Source organism: Vipera ursinii, assembly GCF_947247035.1.
Source record: "Vipera ursinii genome assembly, chromosome: 1".
NCBI lineage: Eukaryota > Metazoa > Chordata > Lepidosauria > Squamata > Viperidae > Vipera > Vipera ursinii.
In genome coordinates, this window is record NC_139512.1 from 328083394 (window position 1) to 328107926 (window position 24533).

Genomic DNA, 24533 nt, shown 5'->3' on the forward strand with positions numbered 1-24533 from the left:
ATATGCAAAGGTAAAGGTAAAGGTTCCCCCGCACATGCGTGCTAGTCGTTTCCGACTCTTGGGGCCGGTGCTCATCTCTGTTTCAAAGCCGAAGAGCCAGTGCTTGTCCGAGGACGTCTCCGTGGTCATGTGGCCGGCATGACTAGATGCCAAAGGCGCACGGAATGCTGTTACCTTCCCACCGTAGTGGTCCCTATTTTTTTACTTGCAGTTTTATGTGCTTTCAAACTTCTAGGTTGGCAGAAGCTGGGATGAGTAACAGGCGCTCACTCTGTTACGCGGCACTCAGGATTCGACCCACCAAACCACCAACCTTCTGACCAACAAGCTCAGCATCCTAACCCACTGAGCCACCGCGTCCCTTTTTATATGCATATGATCCTATAATTGCTTGGAATAATGGTAATTTATGTTTTAGTGTTCTCCAGTCTCAGACAATCTCCCCCTCCAGGTGTAAATTCAAATCCACAAATTCAAATCCTACACATCATAGGCAACCTTGATGTGATGGGGGCGGGCTTTTCCCTCCCTAGAATAAGAACTGGGTGGGAGCGTTAGGCCTGAGGGTGAATATGGGGTATGTGTGGGAGGTATATGGGTGAGTTTGGTTATTTACTTCTCACATGAGAGTCAGAAAGTGGAAAGATGTGACTAAAGGCTTGCTAGGTGGTGCAGTTGAATGTGATTGTGGTTAAGGGCTGAGGGCTCACATCTATCCCTAGGCTTGATAGCATGATGGCTACGTTATATGAATGAATATAGGGATCCCAACCCAGGGGAGCCCCTCCATTTACAAACTTATTAGCCACTAGCTGGCAAGTATTACCAAAATCTGGCTGGGCCTGGAAAGGGGGATTGAAATGTGCCTGGTGAGATTTCAGTCTACAGGGCTGGGAATCATCATTCAGGAATTTCTGTTGGGCTTCAGGGGAATTGTTCTACAAGTTGCCAGTTGTGAGATCCTGTTTATGAAGATAGGTTTGCAGGATCAATTGCCACTGTATAACCTCCCTGCTCAGTAGCAATCTCCCTGCTTGGTTCTGTGACTAGCTATGGTGTTCCCTTGCTTATGGTCTTGAGGAATGAATAGAATAGAATAGAATAGAATAGAATAGAATAGAATAGAATAGAATAGAATAGAATAGAATAGAATAGAATAGAATAGAATAGAATAGAATAGAACCTTGGAGGTCTTCTAGTCCAGCCCCCTGCTCAAGCAGGAGAACCTATACCATTTCAGACAAGTGACTTTCTAGTCTCTTCAATTTGACATCCCTGTGGCTCAGCTCAGAAGCTCAGCTCAGATAGACTATGGGGACGCCATAGTCTATCCTAGGTCATTTAACTCAAAACAGTAGCCACACACCAGATATATTTATCTTGCCAAATCAATGGCAGTTTGATTTGAGAGGGAAGGCTTCTCTGAACCCTTTATCATAGTCAGATCAATCTGGTGACCTTGAGATTCTCTTATGCTATCGCCTTCCACAGGAAGGCAAGACACGTCTAATTGGTCTGCCCCCAGGAACTGGTAGACCCAGTATGGTTTCAAAGGGAACTGATTTTTTTTTTTACCTGGGGTGCTATCGCATAGTCCTGCTAAGGTTTTGGCCACTGCTTGGAATAGAGAGGTGGCAGAGGTGTTGGACAGAGTTGTGCCCTTGCACTCTCTCTTGATCCATTGCTCTCAGAACTTCATGTTGTTTATGGAAGGCCTAATGGAGTTGGAAGGGTTAAGAGATGTCTAGAGCACGGCTGGAGGAAATTGATAATGAGTTAAAGCCACTATTAAGCAATATCTCATGGTGGTAATTGCTGTGAACCACCAATATTTCTCCGCTCTTATTGCATTTGCAGAGTGTTGCCCAGTGTTCCAGTTTAAGGTTTCCCAATCCCCTCTGGATAAAGACGACTCTGAAATTCACCTTCAGGGTTGTGTTGAGAAATTTTCAGTGCATCATAGAGATAAAATCACTCAGATCTATTCTTAATTGGAGCATGGGGTAGGTCCTTTGGAGATCCCTATGGAACAAACTTAGAGTTACCTGTGAACAGTTTGATTCTTTTGCACCTGAGCAAGTGGACAAGGTCCTCCAGAATATAAATGCAGCCACCTGTGACTAAGATCTATATCTCTTCTAGTTGATCAAGGACACCAGGGAGTGGACATGTGGCTGGATCCTAGAGATAGTTAATTCATCCTTGAAAAAAGGGTGTTTCCCAGTACCATGTAAAGAGGGTCTGATGCACCCTCACCTCAAGAAGTAGTCACTGAACTTTACCATTCTGGATGATTTTAATTCAGGCTTCCATCTCCCCTTAAGGTGGTTATGCTGCAGCTCCAGAGGATCTTGGATGAGATGAATTATCTGGATGGATTTCCAGTCAAGTTTCAAACCTGAATATGTGATATGTGACAGAAACAGTATTGGTTATGCTTTTGGACGACCTCTGGGGGGAGCTGAATGGGGTGATGCATGCTTTCTGGCTGCTCTTAACCTTTCAATGGATTTCAGTATCATCAATCATAGTATCCTTTTGGGTCAGCTTCAGTTGCTAAGATTAGGCAGGGGGAGGCAGTTTCATTACAGATGTTAAAATACAGTACATATATTTTATTTTTATATTTTTAAAAAATGATTGACTGATCAGCTATATTAAATGCTTGGATAGTCAGCTGCATGAAATAATAATAGTTTTTCAAATGTTAATTTAAACGTTTTTAAATATAACTTAGGAAGTAAGGAAACTACAATCTAGAACATGGGTATCAAACTCGCGATGTCACATGACGTGTCGCGATGTATTGCGACTTTTTTCCCATTGACAGCAATGGGGTGGACGCGGTTTTGGTGTGATGAATCTGGCCCATGGGCCAGCAGTTTGACACTCCTGATCTAGAAGTTTTACCATTTTTACTCTATTTATTTATATCTCACCTTTATTATTTAATAAGCATTAATAAGCATTTTTGTAATCATAGCTATTTTGCTATTTTCAAATATATAAATGAGTACATAGAATGCAACAATCAGCAGAGAAGTGGTAAATTAAGATTCAGAAGTTAGCTAAATATTAAATAAAACATTAAATCATGTTAGATATATTTTTATCCATATGTACTGGATTACAAATATTTGTGCAAATGGATGGATGGACAGATAGATATGTAATAATTCCGTGACCAATACCCCTGCAGTATTTAAGGTCAGTTTCAAATATGTTATGTAACTATGTAGACCAAAAAGAAGCAAACATAAAATGGTTAATTTGAGAGCACTCATGTATACATCCAAGAGGCAGTGAAACAAATTTCAAAACAATGTAACAACCAGCTTTGATGTCTCTGTTTGACCACTTTCTCCATTCTGGTTTCCTCTTAACCACAGACTTTCCCCCTCCTTGCTTCACCCTGAGGCCTTTTCTGGGCCCATCTGTTTCCTTGGGCAGATGTTTCCCTTCATCGCCAAATCTTCCTCAGCTTCGTTGAGCCACATAGCTTCCACTTTTCTTCAGCCACTCATGTCATGGCTTCAGACCACCATGAGAATATCTTCTTTTTGACGTACATGTCCATTGCTTGTCAGTGGTCAAAACATATGTTCACAAATTCTTTCTATTTTTTTTAAAAAAATTGTTCCTTCCTCTCTGTTAATGTTGTATTCCCATTCTGTGCTTGTAAACAGAGATCTAATCTTCAGATTCACTTACATTGTTATGAAGTTGCAAAGTATAATTTAACCCACTATCCTGCCCACAATGATCAACCTGATTAATTGTCCGAAGTAAAAATATTCCATCTTAGAATTTCCTTCTGCAGCTGGTATTCAGCAACTTACATTGTCTTTAGGTCTGATAGCGATATAAAGCAATCTTGTTTAATGACAGTCACCCTGCACAACAAAACTACCCAAGAGCCTCCTGATATAAAAGTTGTGGAATATCTATATGCTTGGACAAAAAGAAAAATCTAGTTAAAGCCAATGTACTTTTTGTTTTTGTTTGTGTCCACCCATACATCCTTTCTGTCTCATACATAAATCACACTGCTCTCTTTTGGGGTGATCAATGTTCTGGTCCCACTTTAGGGCATAAAGCCAGCTGGATAACCTTAGGCCAGTCATTCTTTCAAGCCTAGGAAAAAGACAATGACAAACCACTTTTTGAAAAAGTTTGTCAAAAAAATGTAGAGATTTACCCAAACAATCTCTGAGAACTGCACACAACTGGATGGAATGTTAAACAAGCAAGTAAGATAAACTGAGATATATCTGGATATCCTATATTTGATCTACACCAGACATGTCAAACACAAGGCCCGGGGGCCGGATGCGGCCTGCGAAGTGGTTTCATGTGGCCCGTGAAGCCATCCTGGAAACAGTGAGGGAACGGCCCCCACTGCCTTGGCCCTGGCCCAGAGACCCTCCTTCTGACAGATACCCTCAGATCTGTCCCACTCCTGCCCAGGCCCCCATAGGCACCCTTGATGCGAACGATGTAGAGCTGGCCATGCCCACCCAATGGGCCATACACACTCTAGCCACACCCACCCAGTAGGCCACGCCCACCCTGGCCATATCCACCTGGCCCCTGGAGGGCAACCGCAATGCTGATGTGGCCCTCAATGAAATTGAGTTTGACACCCCTGATCTACACCAACACCATTCCCTATACATTTCCATCTTTTTCTAACCTTACAGACTATCCTTGCTTCCATCATATATTGTCTCTTGTTCCTTAAACTTCTTATTCTTATCATCTTGGGGATTTCAGTAATATGTCATTGAGAATAGTTGTCACCAACATTTTTCTTTCAGTGAAATTTGAAGCAAAGATGGACTTTATCCTTTAGATAATGCTTCCCATTTCAGAGTTAATCAACAGATATACGGTATCCATTTTTCTATATATGTTTTGTAGTGATTTCCAGATTATCACAGGGTGTCACCTAAAGCAAAGATTAAAGCAAACATGGATGTTTGGATTTAAAATAAAGCTATTTGAATTAAAGCCATTTGAAATAGTATAGGATCTCCTGCTTGTGGGGGGAGGGGTTGGACTAGAAGATCTCCAAGGTTCCTTCCAATTTTGTTATTCTGTTATTGATGGAAACCTAAGATGAACAACAGTCCTGGGGTGTATATAGGGAGATCGCATTTCATATTTTGAAATAAGTTATTGGTCAAGAGAGTACCTTATATTTTCACCACAAATCTCTTCCACCATTTTTTCTGCATAGAAGTTGTCATTTGTCTTGTGATGGTCTCATTAGCACCAAATCCAGAGATACTGGCAAATCATCTTCTCATAATTCATCAGCAGAGTTCTGTGACACAACTGCTGTTGAATAGTAATGAAGGGGAAAGACCACTCATAAGACATGAGCTAAGCTTTAATTCATACTGTTTGGGGCTCTTGAGATGATTGATAGATTGATACATCTGCATAGCCAAATTTATGGTAACAGAGTAGAAAGGTTCCATGAGAAAATTTTCCAGGAATGTTTCCTGTGCTAAAGATGTACAGGTATTTGCTCCCTTTAATCTCCCCCAACAAACAGAGACACTGAGATACAGTCCCAATGTAATAAAAAGGGGTGGGTCAGCTCATCAATTACAGGCTGTTTGAGCCACTCTATAGAACTAAAATGAAAACTTTTCATACTCCAAAAACTGTTTCCCCCATTTTTAATCCAGTTTAAGGTAAGAAACAATAAGAAGGGAGGGCAAGATGGGAACTGAAATTGCCTGCTCACGATACCAGGATCGTAGACCAAAAATATATGTAGTTACTTCTTCACAATTTTCCGTACCGAGGTGAGATATATTCCTATTTTTATTCTTTATAAAAGAATAGTCTAAATCTGAATTCATACATATCAGCTAACATGTAAGATTTCTGCAAATCTATCTTCTTTTACCCTCTTTTTGGATAATGCATAAACGGCCACCTTGCCTCCCTGTGCCCATTGTCCAACTCTTTTCATTTTCTTAACAATCCCTGAAGATGTTTGGTAGTAAAGAAATATTCATTGTTTTGTGTCAAAGGAGTACCAGGAAGACAAGGAATACACCTGCATGCTTGGCGATAATGATGCCTCTTCTTTTTCTTAAAGGTGCACCACCATAATTAAATATAGATGAGTTGAAACACTTGATTGACTTAGCATCTATAAACTGGGGCTGGAAGTGTAACCCCCTGAGGGCCACACTCCCTGATAGGCCTAGGGCTACATCTTTCAAGGAAGGACAATTATAATTAATTGAGCAATATGACAGAAGATACAAGTCCAGGGATAGCAGCCACAACCTTGCACAGTAACAGTAAGAAGACCACTCAAAGAGTTAATCTGGATTAGCTGGAACAAGACGGAAAATTGCCGTAGTACTAGTACCGTCTTATTATGCCAGAGAATTCTAAGAAAAAAACTTTAGGTTTCCTGTAATCTTCTTCCTTCTTGCTATCTTTATGAAAGGCTGAGATAAAGATACATGCTATCTTTTGTCATTCAGTTTTTGATGCACATTTTTTAATTAGTGAAGGTTTTCCCAGGGAGAACAAAAGATAGAGCTGTAGCATACCACATTTACCAATGACACTATAGGTACCATTCACAAGAATATCACACTACTTTCACTGTGGTTATGTTTAGTCCTTAGTTCAGGACTAAGTTGTAGACTTTCAGCTGAAGTGAATTTTTAGAGTAAAAATAGAAGGTCAGGTGTTCAGGTATATTCCCAATAAATTTATAAGATGATTAAAAGACCCTTGATTAAAAAAAAACATTTCTCAGGAAAAGATATCATCATTCACATAAGAGCCATGGTGGTGCAATAGTTAGAATGCAGTATTGCAGGCTACTTCTGCTGACTGCCGACTGCCAGCAGTTTGATTCTCATTGGCTCAAGGTTGACTCAGCCTTGCATCCTTCCGAAGTTGGTAAAATGAGGACCCAGATTGTTGGGGGCAATATGCTAACCCTGTAAACTGCTTACAGAGGGGGCTGTAAAGTACTGTGAAGCGATATATAAGTCTAACTGCTATTGCTATTGGCCATAGTGCCCATTGCCTAGCACTATGCTGAATTTTAGTTGGGGGGAAAGGGAAAGTGAGGAAAGAGGATACAATAGTATATACTTATTTTTGTACTGAGTGGACCAAATGGATAGGGAAATCTTTTTATTAGAACCTGGGATCATTCAAAAAACCAAATGGAAGTCCCAAGTACCATCAGTAGTACAGGATTCATTTTCTCATTACAACTTAAGAGAAGTTATAATCCAGACATGTCAAACACAAGGCCCGGGGGCCAGATCCGGCCCGCGAAGTGGTTTCATGTGGCCCGCGAAGCCATCCTGGAAACAGTGAGGGAACGGCCCCCACTGCCTTGGCCCTGGCCCAGAGACCCTCCTCCTGCCAGAGACCCTCAGATCTGTCCCACTCCTGCCCAGGCCCCCATAGGCACCCTTGATGCGAACGATGTAGAGCTGGCCACGCCCACCCAGTAGGCCATACACACTCTAGCCACGCCCACCCAGTAGGCCATGCCCACCCTGGCCATACCCACCCGGCCCCCTGAGGGCAACCACAATGCTGATGTGGCCCTCAATGAAATTGAGTTTGACACCCCTGTTATAATCTTTTGGTGAAGTTATTTATTTATATTTATTTATATTTCATATTTCTTAACCATCCATCTCCCTCAGAGAGGGGCTGTGGACAGTGTACAATATAATCAGTAAAACTAAACATTAAAACAGAATAATTTAAGATTAAAAATTTTCAAATGATGTCATTAGAAAAGGCTAAACAGAAAACAGGAAATATGTCATTCTATCATAAACCAAAGATCAGGCCAATCAAATACTCAAAAAAATGAATGCAACAAGATGAGAAATCATGATGGAAGAAAACTCTAATCCCCAAATTTCATAATGTGAAAGCTGCAATTCTGTGCACATTTGTCTGTGAGAAAAGCCCATAATTTAGTGGGACTTACTTCTAAATGCATAGAGTTGGACTGCACATTTGAGATCAGATTCAGAATTTTTTGGGTGGAAAAACAACCCTTTTTTATTCACTGAAGCCTAATTTTAAAATATGACTATAGGATGATCTGCCTATCCCATCAGACCTATCAGAAGAGCATATTCTTAATCTGTTCTGTCAAACAAGGTCAACTAGTGGGATCCAAGTCTTCTTTATGGCAGTGCCTGCTTTATGGAAAGCCTTTCCCTTGAGACCCAGACATCCCCAAACTTATTTGCCTTCCAGATCCTATAAGCTGTTCTCTCTAGTGTTAAGGCCAGGATAAGTGTCTTTTGGAGTTCTGACTTGGCTCATGAGGTCCCTCAATTATTATCCTGTGATTCTTTTAACTGTATTTTAATCTTATTTCATATTTGGTTTATAATGTGATTTATTATATGTATTCCCAAAAGTGCTTTTTCACCAGGCAATTGGACTTTCTTGTTTTTCTTTGAAGACATTTCACTTTTCATCCAAGAAGCTTCTTCAGTTCTGACCTGGATGGTGGGGAATACTCCTTGCAGACAGCTGGTCATTTGCATTCTTTTAGAGAGTCATTGAAGCCACCTGGAGGTTTATTTGGGTCATCAGGGTCACCTGAATAGTTCAAATGGGTATGGAGCCTTCTTGGAACTGCTGAAAGGACTGTGTAGTAGACTGGAAATAGATGGTGTCGTATCCTGGTGTGGCTTCCCTAGGGTAAAGACGGCAGTATTGTGGCTTGTCAATGGCATTGTCCTTCTGTAGCTGTTGCAAGAAATCAATGATCTTTTTCTTGGTGGGATCTATCTTCAGAGACTCATACATGGCAGTGTCCTTCAAAAGACTGTTCACCTTGGCCTTGTAGTGATCTGTGTTCAGGATGACTGTGCATTTTTATTTATCAGCTTGAGGGATAGTGGGAAGCCATGCCATGCATATATGGACTCCCCAAAATCCACAAAGAGGGAACACCACTCAGGCCAATTGTCAGCAGCATCAACTCTGTTACCCACAAAATTGCAAAATATCTAACCACCTTATAAGCTCCTCTAGTTGGCAACACCAGCCATCACAATACACAGGACTTCATCAGCAAGGTTTGGAAACTAAAACTGAACCCAGATGAGACCATGGTTTCCTATGATGTGACTTCCCTCTTCATCTGCATTCCAACAATTGAAGCTGTCATGGTAGTGGAGAAATGACTGTTACAAGACAGCATCTTATATGACAGAACTAACCACATATGTACCATGCTGGACCTCTGCTTGACCACTACCTATTTTAAATACAATAGAGGTTTCAACAGATAGAAACATGGCTGCACCATGGGTTCACCTGTGTTCCCCATTGTGGCCAATATCTACATTGAAGAGGTAGAAACCAAAGCCCTAAGCTCCTTCACAGGAATTCCACCCACTCACTGGTACAGGTATGCGAACGATACTTGGGTCAAGATCAAAACACAGGAATTAGAAACATTCAACAAAAACATTAACTCTGTGGAAGGATGCATCAAATTCACCCAGGAAGATGTCAAGGAAAATAGTCTGCCCTTCCTGGACTGTGCAGTAAACATTAAAGAAGAAGTCTTAATATTGAAGTTTACAGAAAACCCACACAGAGAGATCAATATTTACATTTTGATTCTCACTACCCACTGGAGCACAAAATGGGAGTTACCAGAACCTTACACCATTGAGCTGAAGCTCTGCCTACCAGCAAAGATGGGAAAGAAAAAGAACTAAAACACATCAAGGAAGCCCTCAGAAAAGACCCAGCAGGAGCTCCTCCATAACAGACAAAGAAGAAAACAATAAACAAAGCAATGTTGTCATTCCAAAAGTTGCAGGAATATTAGAAAAACTCAGGAGGATCTTCAGCCAACACAACATATGTGCACACTTCAAACCGATGAATACACGAAGGCAGAAACTTGTCCACCTCAAGGATAAAACACCCAGACGCAAACTGAGCTATGTGATATATACAGTACAATGCAGTAAGCCATGTGTAGATCTGTACATTGGGGAAACAAAACAACCACTTCATAAATGCATGGCACAACATAGAAGAACAAACCCTTCAGGACAAGATTCAGCAGTCCATCTATGTTTAAAAGACAAAGGCCACTCTTTCAAAGGCAGTAAAGTCCACATTTTGGACAGAGCAGACTGGTGGTTTGTAAGAGGGGTCAAAGAGGCCATCTATGTCAAAACTGAACAGCCCTCTCTCAACAGTGGGGGAGGGATATGACATCATCTATCTCTAGTCTACAACACAGTCCTTTCAGCAGTTCCAAGATTACTCCACACTCCTTTGCACTACTTAGGTGACCCTGACAACATAGATAAACCTCCAGGTGGCCTCAATGACTCTCTAAAAGAATGCAAATGACCAGCTGCCTGAAGCATAAATCTTTCCATTCTCCACCATTCAGTCAGAGCTGAAGAAGCTTCTTGCGTGAAAAGTGAAACATCTTCAAAGAAAGATGTTCTAATAATAAAAATTATTAATAAAAAAATATTCTGAAAAATTATTCTGCATCAACAATGTTCATCTTATAATTGCAGCCAATAGAAACTAAGGAATGCATCCCTACCCTACAACAGTCTTTAATTTCTGCTCTCTCTTCCTTTAGAAAAAGGAATTTCCTCTCTACCAAAAGGAAGGAATTATTTTACAGTCTTGAGCTGTCATTGCTATTGTGCAGTTTTCAGTTCAGTGTAATTTCTATATGGATGCACATATGAGGTGCATAAATCAAATAAATACATGAAATCACAGGCAATTAATACTTAAAAATTCCCTTCTATTGCATTCCCAAAAAGTGGCAAACTAGTTTTGTTAATTAGTCAACAAGTTCTGCTTTTCCCAATGCAATAAAAATGTCCAAGTCTCTTAAGTGAGTTGTTTGGTTGTAGAATTAGTTTATTTTATTGGCAGAGAAGACATGAGAAAACCCTAGCAATAAATATGAGGAGTCAAATGTTCAATAACCAAAGAGACCAAGGACTTAACATTTCCAGTTTATCTTAGTGACAGGGAAGCTTTTATTGCAGACTTACAAGTTCAGAAGGTGTAAGAATATTTCCCTCCCCCCCATTTTACAGATAACTTCATATACAGTAGTGCTTTACTTTTTTTTTCTTCTTCAACTGATTTCAACAACATAACAGGTTAATTAAAAAAACCAAACTGAAAATGCTAGAAAAAACTCTCAATGGATCTCATATTGTGTTTTGATAATACAATATGACTCTCTTCCAAAGCACCTAGAGTTTCTAGGACTAGCCAATTTTGCTTACCCTTCCTCAGGTATAAATGGGAATAACTGTGTGTTCTATTAGCTTCTCCAATTGGCAGGCAGTATGACTTTTATGGATAGGTTAGACCTTCTGTAAACGCTTGGAATTTGATCTTCTGTCCCTGTCTGGTGAACAAGAGCATCCTGCTGGTTCACTCCAGCTTCTAACCTCTGACATTAGAGCCCTGAGCTGGAGAAAATGCCTCCATCTAGACTCTAGTATGATCCCTTTTGACCGTGACCTAATTGTCAAGAATTAGACTGAGTAAGTGATGTGGCTGCTTCTTGTACAAATCATAAATCCAGGAGGGAGACTGTCACATGTATAATTTAAGGAAGATATATACATGTTTTTGTGACACAAAGGGGACTTAAAATATCTACCTATGATCAGATTCATCATCCAGAATAAACACCAAGTTACAATATTTGGTAGAAAAATATTTCTTTCAGATATGGAACTGAAAAGTACTATAAAATAAGCTTTAGTGGCTCTATTCATATAGAACATGCATGAAATGTAAAGACGTGGAAGTGAGACTGTAAATGCTGTTTGTATATTGACTCACTCTACAGGTTCATTGTACTATACCTCTCTGGATTAATCACTAGAGGTTTCATCTAATATTTTCATTTTTAACTATCACACAAATATTATATGGTGTGGCAATGTCCTGATGTTGAAAGTCCTATCTTATCTTTTGAGCTGGCCTCTGAAAGTATGTCCAGTTACAGTTATAACAAATGAAGGCAATTGCCTTGAAGGTACCTGTAATGTATTGGGCTTTGTCTTGTAAAGAGAACACCACGTGGGTTAATTGCTGGAAGGTTGCTTAAGCAGGGAAGCTGGCTAATGGCTCCTAGCTCCTCAGACAACCCATCTCCAGCGCCGCTATTGGCTGCCTCTAGGGCGGCAGTAGGTTGCTTTAAACCTATTGGCCGCCGCCTAGAGGCCAGGGTATAAATTGCTGCATTCGCAGTCCTGTTTCTCAGTTCAGATCCTGCAAGCAATAAACAATGAACTTTGCTGAACTCAATCGCCTCGTCTCATCATTGAAACGAAGAACCCAGTATCCAACACTGGCGACAAAGGTGACATCCTGCTCCTCCAACTGAGCTGAAGAGTCACTAGGGGAGAGGCAGTGCACACCTGGTGGGAAAAGCAATTTCCCCCCCCCTACAGTTGGCTAGCACAGCCACGCTAGCAACCACGCACCCAGAGGACCAGTCCCTGGGCAACGGAGGACCAGGATTCAAAGACGCCAAGCACCAGCTGCGAAGACCAGCAGAAATGGCCAAGGTTGGAAAGCTGGAAGAATTCAACATAACTCAGCCAGAAGGGTGGTCCTCGTACCTTTCCAGGGTTGAGAACTACCTTCGAGTGAACCAGGTCACAGAGGACGGATTGAAGGCCGCCACACTCCTCTCTGTGTATGGCCCAGCAACGTTCGACATAGCAGAGAATCTGTTTGCACCAACACCATTGGAGTCCATATCATTCATGGACTTGAAGAAGAAGCTCGGAGACCACTTCCAGCCCAACCTATTGATAATTGCTTGGTGCTATGCATTCGAGCAAAGAGTCCAGCAACCAGGTGAAACCGCATCTGAGTTCATTGTGGCCTTGAAGCAGGCCGCACGCCTGTGCCAGTTCTCCGATGTCAAGGAGAGGCTATGAGACAGGTTTGTCTGCGGTCTCCAAAACCGAGAGCTACAGCAAAAGCTCTTTGCCAAAGAGACTCTGTCATTCCCAGATGCGCTGAAGGAAGTCATGGTGGACGAAGCTGCTGGCGGGGCCATACGAGCCATGCGGCCCACCAAAACTACACAACACAAAGAAGCCGTCCAACATGAGGACGCCAAACACACAAAAGACCCCGAAGATGACACAGAAGTCGACAAACTACACAGACACCACGACCAACAGCGTCGCAGCGACAAGCAACATGGGACCACTTACAAGGTAGATCCCTTCCTTAGATGTCCAGGTTGTGGCAGCCGCCACCAACGCTTGGACTGTAGGTTCTGGACAGCCACGTGCCGGGCCTGCAGAAAGATAGGCCACATTGCTTCTGTCTGCAGAGTTCGCCAGAGGGACCAGCCATCAAATTGTCAGTCAGAAGATCCAACCAGGAGAGGTACTGGGGCCCTGGGACAGTATAGTGTGGGGTTTTGCTCCACTCGCAGAAGCATTTGCCATACCAGGGCTCGCTGTCTGATTAAGACAAAATATAGACTTCAGGTGGAGCTGCAAGGGGTCCCCTGCAAGATGGAGCTGGACACGGGCTCCGCTGTTTCCATTATTTCCCTTGAAACATTTAATTTTGTTTGTGGTTGCAGTAAAAGATGGGCCAAGCTGAGGCCATCTGATATTGTATTAACTGATTTTCAGAATGCAAGAGTCGCAGTCAAGGGTGAGGCCACACTAGCCGTTAAATTTAAGGGGTTTTCGGGGCACCTGGATGTTGTCGTAGTAGGGGGTCAGCGAACAAGCCTGATCGGGCTCAATTGGTTTGATGCACTAGGCATCCAAGTAACCAGAATCAACCGGACACAACTTGTGAGTCTAGCGACAGTATGTGAAGAATTTGCAGATGTGTTTGATTCAGCTCTGGGGACATACACGGGCCTGCCAATAGCATTTAAACTAGATCCAAAAGTAGTGCCAGTCAGGATTAAAACTCGTAGTGTTCCATTTGCTCTTAAACACAAGATAGATGCTGAATTAGATAAACTTGTTGAACAGGGCATACTGCAGCCAGTAGATGGAGGTGATTGGGAGACCCCAATCGTAATGCCACTAAAAGCCAATGGGGAGGTCAGAATCTGTGCAGATTACAAATGCACAATTAACCGTGCACTCAAACAGCACACATACCCAGTACCGGTAGTAAGCCACATCCTGGCATCTTTCTGGGTGGCACCATTTTTGCAAAATTAGATTTGGCTCAGGCCTACCAGCAGCTCCCTGTCAATGAGGCCACAGCCGCAGCACAGACTATTGTAACCCACAGGGGGGTGTTTAAAGTAAAGCGCCTGCAATTTGGGGTCAGTGTAGCCCCCAACATTTTTCAGGGCATCATGGAACATACACTCAAGGGCATTCTGTGGGTTCTAGGGCGGCAATAGGTTGCTTTAAACCAGGCATGTCAAACTCGCGATGTCATGTGATGTCGCGCGATGTATCGGAGCTTTTCCCCCATTGCCGGCAATGGGGTGGGCGTGGTTTCATTGTGACACATCTGGCCCTCTGGCCGGCAGTTTGACACCCCAGCTTTAAACCTATTGGCTGCCGCCTAGAGGCCAGGGTATAAATTGCTGCATTCACAGCCCTGTTTCTCAGTTCAGATCCTGCAAGCAATAAACAATGATCTTTGCTGAACTCACTCGCCTCGTCTCGTCATTGAAGCAACGAACCCAGTATCCAACAGTACCTATCAATCTAAAGCATCTAGTTGGCAGACCAAAGAGGTACATAGATGACCTATCTGGATTTCCAGTAAGGGGAAATGGGCTGCATTACTATGTAAGGTAATCAATATGCACACCTTATGCTATTGAGCTGCAGAATTAAGTGGGTTAAATAGTAAGAGGCAGTTTTGGTAAGTGATTAAACCTGACCGAACTGCTTTTGCAGGTAATATTCTTCATTTAGAAATATTTTATCTTCTCTGTTGAAAAATAAGAAATCATGATGCATTCCTAATACTGCCTATGTTGATAATCTCCAACTGGAGTGAATTTCAATTTCTATAACTCCTAGCAAGCACAGCCTTTATGAACTGAAGTCCAACAGCCTTGGAGGTCACCATACCTGAAAAGGTATGTGCACCTGTAGATTAATAGCTAAACTCAGCAGTAGTATTGATTCTTTATAAGGCTAGCCTCAATTATTCACTTTTTTAATTCTTCAAATCTTCTGTTCAGAAAGTCCCATCATGCATTAGAGGTGCTTTTTGCACAGCCAAATAGCAGGACTTTGGATCTGCCTGAAATAGCACAACCCCCAATGGTGTGGAAGAAAGTGTAACGGGTTCATAATTGCAACCCTTTCATTACTGTCTCCTAGTTCTCAGCCCACTAATGTCAAGAGCATCGTCTTTGTAAAGTTATTGGCATTTTTCATCATATTCATGAAGTGCAGGTCAATTTTCTTCAAAAGGCTCCCTTCACCAAATTGCCACAAAGACAGACAGTAATAAATTCTACTTGTGCACTTGTGAAGGCTTCGTAGCTGCAAGCGACAATAAAAAGCAATGAGCTGGGTGTCACTAAGTAACTCCAGTTTACACTGCATTTTCTATCTTTTATTGAAAACTAGAATATGAATTTATTAATGAATACACAGACATACTTTGAAAGGCTGGGGAGAGTGAAAGGGAGGTGGTGGGGAGAGTAGGAGAGAGACCAAGTCAATTTATTTGATATTCACACAGTGAGTGCCTACATTGTATTGTTTCATCATTTATGGCCCAGATTTGCTTGTTAGGCTGTGGCCCTCCAAGAGAGGGAGTGGGAAGCACAAGGCTTATATAGCAACACCTTGACGTAGATGTACAGCTGCTCTCCCTGTGCTTGTCTCACCTTTAGCCCTGTCTGTCTACTGCAGGCTTTCATTTTCCGCATTCATACATCAATAAGCTTTGCATGCTGACACCTAATTTTGCAGGCTACTTTGGTTATGGAGGCTGCTTTTTGCATATTGCTACCCACCCCCTTCTGACATCTCTGAGCTTTAAAGCAGAGGAGAAGAGAGCACTGGGGGAGGGCTGGGGGGGGGAGAGAAGAAAAAGAAAGGAAAACAAGAGGTTTTCTTTTCTTCTCAGGCCTAATCAGAATTTTTTCCCAATTTGTCAAAAGCCGATCTGCCAAATCAAGTGTAATTGATTCAGCTGGTTGGTTTTTTTCAAGCACAGCCTTTTCTTACTGTTATTTTTAAGGATTTGGCCAGTGTGATCGGCTTCAAACAAATATGAAACCAGTCCTGAGAGATACATATGGGTGTGAATTAGTTAGCATTCCCATTCCAGTTAAACCTTTTCATTTTGAAATAATTTGTCAGCAGCTTTCTCAAACAGATGAAGTGATAGATGCAAAAAAGTAGATTTCAGTTCCCACTGGCATCTAAAAACATGGTCTGGTGGCTGCTAATTGGGCTGCTAAGCAATTGGAGAACCATTCTCCTAGGTGACTCCTAAAAAAAATCTCATTGGCCTCCAAATTTGCAACAACATCATAGAAATGCATGTAAGGAGATGTACATATTTCCATATTAATAACCAACATACAGTCACTTGACTGGTTCATCATAAAAGTTCTCACAACTTTCTAATTACACCTGCATAAATTTCAGTGTAAAAATAGTGTAAAAACTATGATGATATCATGCATCTATCCAATTATATTGATTATGTAATTTACATCATTTGTGTTGTGATGCAAGTGATGTACAGTACATAATTTGCGTCATTTCCATGATAATATCATGATAGTTTTGACATTACCTCCCACCTCCCACTTCTTCTCTTAGCCTCCAACAGAAGCCCAAGAAACAAACTATTTGAGAATAATTTGTTTTGAAAGACTTTTGGTTCTAGATAGTGTGTGACAGGCTACTAACTTCCTGCTAATGTTCATATATACACAGAGATACCAAAATAAATGTTTTGTGTTATCTAGCTGATAAGATAAGAGAGATAAAAAATAGTTTACTTTCACACACACACACACACACACAATAGTAATGGGGGACTTTAATTACCCTGATATCAACTGGGAGACAAACTCTGCACCAAGTGGAAGATCAAATAGATTTCTGACAAACCTAGCAGACAACTTTCTCTCCCAAAAAGTAGAGAAGGGAACTAGGGGATTAGCCATATTGGATTTAATTCTCACAAACAGAGATGAAATAATAGAAGGTGTCGAAGCCACAGGAACCTTGGGGGGAAGTGATCATGCAATATTGGAATTCAACATTCTGGAGGTACAAGCAATAGAACACACAAATGTTTCCATAGGAGAACGACTATTGGGCTAGCTGGAGACTTAAATTGCCCAAGAGCCTGGAGGGCTGGGGCTGGGCAAATGGGTGAGGGAACTGAGGGCAAAACAGAATCAAGGTGTAATGGTTTGCAACTAAGTTGGATCTAGAAAATTCTGGTTGTTGAAGATATATTTTATTTATTTATTTAATCAATTTGTTTTGCCACCTATTGACATTTTAATGAAAAACAATATTAGCTAGTTAATTTGAACTAGATTGGGCAGTATTACGCTGCTGAAAGTTTGTTAATTCAAAGTCAAATCAAGAGAAATTTGCTAAAGAGTGTTCTTAGATGCGATTTGAAGAAAAGGGCTGAAGACCCAAAGAGGATGACTTGGTCTACTCTTGCCATCAGTATCAGTAAATTAGGAAGTAGGTGGGATGTAGAAATGCAGCAGTGTATATATAGAGAGCATATTTTATTTTATTTTATTTTATTTTATTTTAATCCCATTTATATCCCGCCCTTCTCCGAAGACTCAGGGCGGCTTACAAGCTTAGCAGTAGCCTTCATTCTATGTATATGCCTGCTTATTAGGGCTTTCACACACACACCCAAGCGGCATTATTACAAAGTCAGCTTAATTGCCCCCAACAATCTGGGTCCTCATTTTACCTACCTCGGAAGAATGGAAGGCTGAGTCAACCTTGAGCCTGGTGGGACTCGAACCTGCACTAATTGCAGGCAGCTGGTGTTACTTAAGGAGGCATTAGCCCACTGCTCCACCAAGGCGGCGCTGGAGACAGGTTGTCTGAGGAGCTGGGAGCCGTTAGCCAGCTTCCCTGCTTAAGCAACCTTCCAGCGATTAACCCATGTGGTGTTCCCTTAACAAGACAAAGCCCAATACGTTACACCCCTCCCCCCTAAAATGTACAAACATTATAACAACAAAAGGAAAATGCAGAACAATTTAACACAGTATATACATATCCAGGTAGAAAACACTTAAGTAAGGAGGAAAAAATAGTTTAGAGATTAGAATCTGAAGTGATTGTTCTCATTCAAGAAAAAGGGGAGTCTAAACTGGACATAGCTAACTATAAATAAAATTTGTTAAATCTTTCTAAAGAATCTAAGTAGCAAATTGAAACTAAATACAATATTTTATTATTGAACATTAAAAAATCTGAGAATCCAGAAAACAGTCTAGTCACATACATGCATATCAATTTATTTTTAAAAAATCATTTTGCCTGATTTATCAGAAGACATTTTCTTAGTTGATTACAGTAGATGGTTTTGATGGATAAATCTAAACATATGCATATATAGATAGTAAAGTTATTAGCATCCATTATTGCAGACATGTCAAACCCGCGACGTCACGTGACATCGCGCAACGTATCGGAACTTTTTCCCATTGCCGGCAATGGGATGGGCGCGGTTTCTTCGTGACGCTCCGACACCCCTGCATTATTGCTACAAAATAAGAAAAATTGCTAAGCAGAACTGATCAGAATGATACTATCTATAGCAGGGTAACTTGGATATTTTTTTAAAAAAATGTCCCATCAGATTCCAACGAGCATGGCTGCTTATTTGCTGAAAGGCACTGTGGGAGATAATTGTTCTAAAAAGTGGCATCTCTCTTAAGGTATGCAAATGTTTCTCACCCTCAACAACTTAAAGATGTATGGATTTCAACTGCCAGTAAGGAATTCTGGGAGCTGAAGTCCATGCTTAAAGTTGCTGATGTTTAGAAACATGAGCTAGACATTTCTTCGGATATATACTCTGCCCCAAAATACTTATCACATAGAAAACACTGAAAAACTGTAATAGAATCATAGAGTAACAGACTTGGAAGAGACGTTGGAGGTCTTCTAGTCCAATCCCCTACTCAAGCAGGAGATCCTATACCAGGGGTCGGCAACCTTGGCTCTTTTATGACTCGCGGACTTCAACTCCCAGAATTCCTCAGCCAGCTATGCTGGCTCAGAAATTCTGGGAGTTGAAGTCCGCGAGTCATAAAAGAGCCAAGGTTGCCTACCCCTGCCCTATACCATTCCAGACAAATGGCTGTCCAATCTCTTCTTGCAAACCTCCAGTGATGAAAATCCCACAACTTCCTGGAGGCAAATTGTTTCACTGATTAATTGATCTGAAACTGTCAGGAAATTTCTCCTTAATTCTATGTTGGATCTTTCTTTAATAATCTTCCATCCATTACTTCTTTAAAGACAGCCTGTAATTGATGACCAGAACTTTTTAACTTTTTAAAACACAAAATATGTTATTGTAGTGCTGATTGGAAGAGAACAAGGGAGAAAATTAGGTTTGATACTCTTTTTATTGAGGGACTGGGTTTTATTAAGAATCAGCCAACAATTGTGGAAGATCACAGGGCCTCAGTAGTGTCCATCTTCAAAACAACTGATTGCTTCAGAACAGCTTGCATATTATTTCCCCACTTTATAACACCTGGAGTGACAGAATAGTGCTAATTTCATTTCAGGAAGTGGGGGAAGGCGCTAAAAAAGGGAAGAGAGACATAAAAAGATTTGCATATATTCTCAGTATATGAAATCTTCAGTATAAAGCTAACCAAACCATTGTCTGCTATGATATGAAAAGGAAAATGTTTTATCAAACCAAATCATTTTTACATGTTAGCCTTCTTTCCTTCTCCAGCCTTCACCACAGTAACTTTTATCATTAACCATTGGTCATTTCTATTTAATTTTTCAAGTTTACAACTGCATGATGATAGAAAAGGAAAAAAAAAGTTTGCATAAGAAACCCAGAAGGTAATGAGAAAAGATGAATCTGTGAATACATTTAAAATGAGTACTGTATGACTTTTCTTCTGCTCTCTCCTGTTCCCACTTCCCGGTATCTTTTCCATGAAATATAACAGGAAACTTCAAATGTATTTAATTTATTTATCAAATTTATATAGCTGTCTATTTCATGACAAGTGATCCTGGGTAGCATAAAAACATTCCTGTAATATAATCCAGCACTTTTCACACTGACCAGTCAAATCCTTTATTGTGGTCAATGACCAGAATTCTTTAGATTGACCATTCTGATTTGAATTTGTAGAAATTATAGCTGGAAGGCCATAATTTCCCTACCCCTGTTAAAATCATCTGATAACTACAAGACAGGAGCTGACAAGCTGACTGCCTTTTGCTTCTATAATATCTCCAAATATCAGTACTAATATTTCTCGCTTTCTTCAACAAAAATCAACATGTGTTATTATTTTATAAGGCTACTACATTGGTGCTATAAAAAATCCAGATGACCACAAGATGGCAGGAATAGAATAGAATAGAATAGAATAGAATAGAATAGAATAGAATAGAATAGAATAGAATAGAATAGAATAGAATAGAATAGAATAGAATAGAATAGAGCTGGAAGGGACCTTGGAGGTCTTCTAGTCCAGCCCCCTGCTCAAGCAGGAGAACCTATAATGTCTCAGACAGGTGAATGTCTAGTCTCTTCTTAAAAATCTGTGGCAGTCCAGATTGTTTTGCAGACCAGATATGTTAGTTCTGTTTAATACATAGCGTCACAGGATACCTGCCTCTTGACAACACTGGAAAATATATCAACATTGGAGTGCTAACAATAACAAGTATAAAAATGTAAACAAAACATAGCCATGATACCTTTTCTGAAGAGTTCACTCTAGAGGATGTCATTGGGTGATCACAGAGCCACATCAAAGTCCTATACAGCTAGTTAAAAATGGAAAAACTGGCAATAGGAAACCCTTTCTTTCATTTATGGAGCACCATCCTCTGATTTAATTGAAGCTTCTAGTCTCAGCAAACCAGTGACAGCCTTCATTCTAGGCCATGTTTAGCATTTTATTACTTAGTAATCTGAGAGGGAGTCATGCTAGTATTGACTTTCAGGCAATCTTCTTTGCTTCTTTCAACAAAAAAGGATGCCCATAGAAATAATTGATACCATATTCAGCTTCTGAGCAAGTGTTCCCTTGGTGGATTGTGCACGAAAGCTTTTTGATTTAGACTTAAGAATAACAAAAGTTGGGGATATTTTTCACTGACGACCCCCATGTGACATGTCCGTAACCCCTTTCACAGCAGGAATGTTGGCCTCCAGGCATCTCTTAGCAGCTCAAATGAGTGACTAGAGGCTTTCCTTCTTTTATTATAGATCTACTGGTTAAAAGTGGAAGCTCTTAAAGGAAAGTCTTTTTTTTTATTCCACCATAAAGAAATGAATGAGCACACACAATTTTTCTCTTGGACATGATCCAATGAGAGGGCAAGTTTAGTCTTATGACTGAGGTTTTACATGGATTGTAAATAACCAAATCCTTGATGTGATCATTAACACTGTCTCCATGGTAACCAAAATCTATGGTCTTTAATTTTTAAGTTTGCATTCAAATTTTCTCCTGAAGTGAAGTTTTAGGGAGAATTTTAAAGTTCTGGCTACAGCAAAATATCTAATAACTGTGGAAAAAATGAAGAGTGACAAAATTGCATAACAGTAGTCCCAGAATTGCTACAATCAATAGCAGTTTTCCAACATGTGGAGGTAGAAACTACACATGTACCATAATGTGCATCCTAAAATAATACCTGAAAACATTAATGGATACCAACTAGCAGTCAGAAGACTTATGAAAACTCCTAATCTCACCCATAGTCACCACTGGAAAATTGTGAGTATCCTACACCAAGCTAAATCCACAAAAAATCTAAGGAATTCCTGGAGATTTGGCATTCAGACAAACCACCCATCTCAGACACATAAAGATAAATCACATTTATATACCATTCAAAACAGGCCATGAAAAAGCTAAGAAGGGAACCAAAAACCAGAATATGTCTTCTCCAGCAGTCAATAACTATACAAAGCAAACTATCAAGCACAAAACAATATCCTAATTAAGCAATTACCTACGAGAAAAACACACCATACCAACACTGCAAGGGCAGTGTTATATATAAACAGGAAACAAACTCCATAATTACTAGCACTGATGGTGTTACCTAGCTGGGTAATGAAATGCCTGTAAGCAAACAACCAAGCTCAAAGAGCATAAAGGATTCCACAATCTAAAAATAAGCCTAAAACCATTTTAAAACACAAAATAAGGTGCCTCTAAAGCCAGGAAACATTGGAAAATTTTAACCTTGTCTGTGGATGTGTTAGATATTGCATTCCTTGTATCATTTCCCATTAACTTCAAACTGCAACAGTAGATCATAATAGTAACATGACTATAGTTAAATCAGTCTCTCTTTCCTGCTCAGAAATACCACAATCCTCTGCTACCTCTGCCAAAACTGACAGCAAATCAGTCAATATATGCTTCTAATATGATTGGAAAGAATTTATTTATTTTATTTATTTATTTTATTGGATTTGTATACCGCCCTATTCCCATAGGTCTCAGGGCGGTTTACAGGGCAGTTAAAACCATGAATACAAAAAATAAAAACAATTAAAACAAATTGAATTGAAATGGACAAAGTGTCCATCACGACTCTTGAGTCTCTGTGATGACAGGCTCCAAGGTGGTTTATAGATTCTACCATAAAATCTGGAAAGGCAGTATTTTTCTCCTCCACGATACTTGGAGCAAGTCTAAATTTCTACTAAGGTCTTCAGCCCTAGAAATTCTAATACTAAGCAATGGTGGAGAGAGAGAAGAACCTATTTCCCCCCAATTACAATTTTTCCCTAAAACATATAGTAACGGCCCATTCTCTTCCCACCTGCTATTCTTTCAGGAGCACTGTGAAGAGTCATGAAAGCACCACATCTAACAAGACTGAGTCCAAGTTTGAAGGAGTGCTTAATTAAGGGCACTTTTGTGGCCCCTTATTTATTTGGGATCTCATAACCTTATTTATAGGTAGTAACCATGTAGGATTTTTATGGATGACCACAAAACATGGGATAGGATGCACAGCGGCCTAGCAGTTAAGACAAAGTTAAGACAGTTAAGGCTTGTCAATTAGATGGTTGGCTGTTTCAGACTCAAGCACCATGTGACAGGGTGAGCTCCTGTCCTTGCCCCAACTCCTGCCAATGTAGCAGTTTGAAAGCATGCAAATGGGATGGGGTCAGGTTTTATAAATTGATCTTAACTTTTTAATCTGTATTAATTTATTACGGGCATTGCTGTTTAATTACTTTTTAATTTTTGTATCTTGTTTTTTATTATGTATTGCCCTGTTCACCGCCCTGAGTCCTTCGGGAGAAGGGCGGTATACAAATTAAATTAATAAATAAATAATAAATAAATAAATGCAAGTAGATAAATACAGCAGGTACCACTTCAATGAGAAGGTAAACAGTATGACCTTGGAAGTGTCTTTGGACAATAGTAGTTCCCTTGACTATGAAATTTAGATAAGTATCGTCCCCTAGAGTCGGATATGACTGGGCAGGGGAAACGTTTGTTTGTTTGTTTGTTTGTTTGTTTGTTTGTTTACAGAACATGAGAGGTGTAGGGCAGTGATATACAACTGTGGCTCCTCCTTGAATTTAAATCCATAGCAACTCACTGAAAATATTGTAAGCTGCAGCTGGTCCTAAATGCTCTGGGTTCAACCATCTTTTTTTCAAAAATCAGGTTCCATTAGCAATTTTATAAGTATCAAGCTTTTAAAAATGCTCAAATCTTATGAGATTTTATATTGTACTTAAAATCCCATGGGAACTCATATATAGTAGGAACATTACTGATTTAGCAGTCATATAAGATTATTGCACTTCTAACAAAATGAGGGGGGAGTTCTATTGTCATCATAAAGTAGTATACTGCCATCCCTGCATCTTCAGAAATATAATTTCCAAATTATGTTCTACTTTGCTCAGACCCTCATCTTAAGTATGAAGGGTACCATAATTTATCAATTCAAAGAAATTAGAATAGGTTTAGAAAGCAGAACAAAATGATCAGGAATTAGAAATTAAGCCTTATGTTGAAGAGGGAAGGTTTGTTTAGCTTTGACAGAAGATGACAGAGGGGGGGGGGGTATGATATGAATATGCAATAAAATCACATAGAAGAAGTTAAGACCTTCTTCACTCCAGAGGGCACCACACAGAGTAATACATTTAACTTGCAGTAAGGTAGATCCTGGTTATTAGATAAAGCTTTCTAATAGAGTAATTAAACAATGGAAAAATACTTTTAAAATGGTGGGCTCTCCTTCAAGTGGAGGGTA